Below are 2500 nucleotides of genomic sequence, written 5' to 3'. Positions count from 1 at the left end.
GAAGGAGGGTGGTCGAGGAGTTGGTGGGGGGGGGGGGGTTGATGGTCGTATTGGTTGTGGTGGTGGTGGTAGTGGTGGTGGTGGGGCTTGTGGTGGTGGTGGCGGTGATGGTGGGGTGGTGGTGATGTTGGTGGCCGCGGTGGTGGTCGTCGTCGTAGTCGGTCTCTTTGTGATGGTCGTTGTGGATTGGTGGTGTGATGGAGATGTTTTTGATGATGATGATGATGATGATAATGACGTTAAAGGTGTTAGACTCATTGTCGGTAGCGATGTTGACGGCGGCGGCGGTGATCACGGTCTTGTTGATGTTTATTGTTGTTATTTTTGAAGGCGCGTGGCTTAGGGCTTAGGGTGTTCGATTCCTGATACTAAGGCCGTGAGTTCGATTCCCAGTGGCGCTTTGCGTCCTTGAGCAAGATCCTTTATTTCACGTTTACTCCAGTTCATTCCGCTGACAAAAATGAGGAGTACCTGTAATTCAAAGGGGCCAGCTTTGTCACTTCTGTGTTATGCTGAATCTCCCCGGGAACTACGTTGAGTGTACGTGTGTCTGTAGTCTACTCAGCCACTTGCACGTTAATTTCACGAACAGGATGTTTCGTTGATCGGATCGACTGGAACACTCGTCGTCGTAAGCGACGGAAGGCCAGTGGCATTATTGTTTTTATTAGTCATGGTTGTGGTGTTGATGGTACTATTATTGTTTTGATATTGTACGTTCTGAGTTCAAATGCCGCCGAGGTCGAATTTGCCTTTCATCTTTTCGGAGTCGATAAATTAAGTACAAGTACCCAACTGGTACTTAATTCCTCGACCCCGGAAGGGTGAAAGGCAAAGTCGACCACGGTGGAATTTGAACTCAGAACGTAAAGACAGACGAAATACCGTTAAGCCTTTCGCCCGGCGTGCTAATGTTCCTGCTCGTTCGCCACCTCATTTACAAACAGGAAAATGAAAGCGAAAGTGAAAGTGTTTCATCTTTGATATTTCAACCTAACGTTACAGGAAATATTAGGTTGTCAAATAAGTCCGTTTCTTTCGCTTCCTGTAGCACCCTACTCATTCAGTTTTAACTTTTCCAATGTCATTTGAATAAACACGACAAATAGTTATTGTCATAGTGTTTCGTGGGCTTTTTTGTTTTAGTTTTATTGTTCTTATCTGTATAATTTTTGTTTATCATTTTTAAAATTTAAATATATTTTTTCCTTTTTTCACATTTGACTACAGAATCCCACGTAGGGAGAAAAAATAAAAAAAAGAACGAATTTATCTCTCTCTCTCACTCTCTCTCTCTCTCTCTCACTCTCTCTCTCTCTCACTCTCTCTCTCTCACTCTCTCTCTCTCTCTCACTCTCTCTCTCTCTCTCACACACACACACACACACACACACACATTGGGTCTATGAAAAGTTTGTTCTTTTCCCCACCCCATTTATTTTAATCCTTCCTAAATAAACAAGAACAATATTTTTAAACATTATTTACTTTATTTACATTTGACGGATATTTGTCCTCATATGGCGTAGTGGTTAAGAGCACGGACTACTAACCCCTACAACTTTTGTTTATCGTTTTTGAAATTTAAATAAATTTTTTATCTCTTTTCAGATATATGACAGTGGAGTGCAGAGTAGAAAAAAAAATTACGTACGAATTTATCTGACACCGCAATTATTAGGAACGTACCAAACAATATGATATCTGGATTAAAACATCCACCATTATCGTTCTTGGAGGCTTCGTTGCTTTTGGAATAAAGAAACCCTAAATGTGAGTAAATTGACCCTTATTTTAAATTCAGTATTTTGTTGTTATTTTTCTGCTTTTTGGAGTGGGGTAGAATCTAGAGATTGAACTCTTTGGTACTTTCCTATTATAGACAGCTAATTTTGTTTTATTTACTGACGGATTAGTTAAAAAACTATCATACTCGTGAGACAAATGTGATAGTTGATTGGTGAACTTTCGGAATGGCCACCCCATCTGCTACATGGAGACGTAAAAAGGTATGGAAATGCATCAATAATATATTTTCTAAGTCTATCGATAACAGGGTCATCGATAAAAGAAAAACACGATCTGTACCTGTCCAGAGCCAACTCTTTGCTTTCAGTCCCAGCAGACCACAAGGGCTGATCTTTGGTAGCGCCTTCCGTGCATGCATCAGACTGATTGGTCGTAGCCGGGCATATAGGGAACCGTCTTGTTTCCCACGTGATGTCCTTAGTCATCGTCGACAATGACGGAGAAACTAGTATCAACAATTGACCTCTTGCTGTTGTTGGTGGTGATAGTGATGGTAGTGATGGGTGAATGGGGTTAGAATTTTTTAATTAATTGCTGAACCTAGAGGAAGAGGTATTGCTTCTGACCATCTCCGGTTGGTTCACCATCACCGGTTGGTTCACCATCACCAATTCACCGTTTTTCACTATCACTATTAGAGGTGAGATTAATGGTGAGATACTAAGGATATATTCTCTCGGTTAACCTTCGT

The 2500-nt window shown here is 41.3% G+C and overlaps 1 long non-coding RNA gene across 1 annotated transcript in view; it reads left to right on the top strand.

Moving 5' to 3' along the window:
* Positions 1–2500, top strand: part of LOC106875653 (uncharacterized) — a 110434-nt gene that overhangs the window by 102094 nt on the left and 5840 nt on the right. The window contains exon 3 of the long non-coding RNA XR_008266620.2: positions 1612–1773. This is a non-coding gene — a long non-coding RNA (uncharacterized LOC106875653). The remainder of the gene's footprint in view (positions 1–1611; positions 1774–2500) is intronic.

Source organism: Octopus bimaculoides, chromosome 23, assembly GCF_046866305.1.
Source record: "Octopus bimaculoides isolate indiv1 chromosome 23, ASM4686630v1, whole genome shotgun sequence".
NCBI classification, from domain to species: domain Eukaryota; kingdom Metazoa; phylum Mollusca; class Cephalopoda; order Octopoda; family Octopodidae; genus Octopus; species Octopus bimaculoides.
Note: the sequence above shows the minus strand (reverse complement) of the source record. Positions and strands in the feature narration are given on the sequence as shown.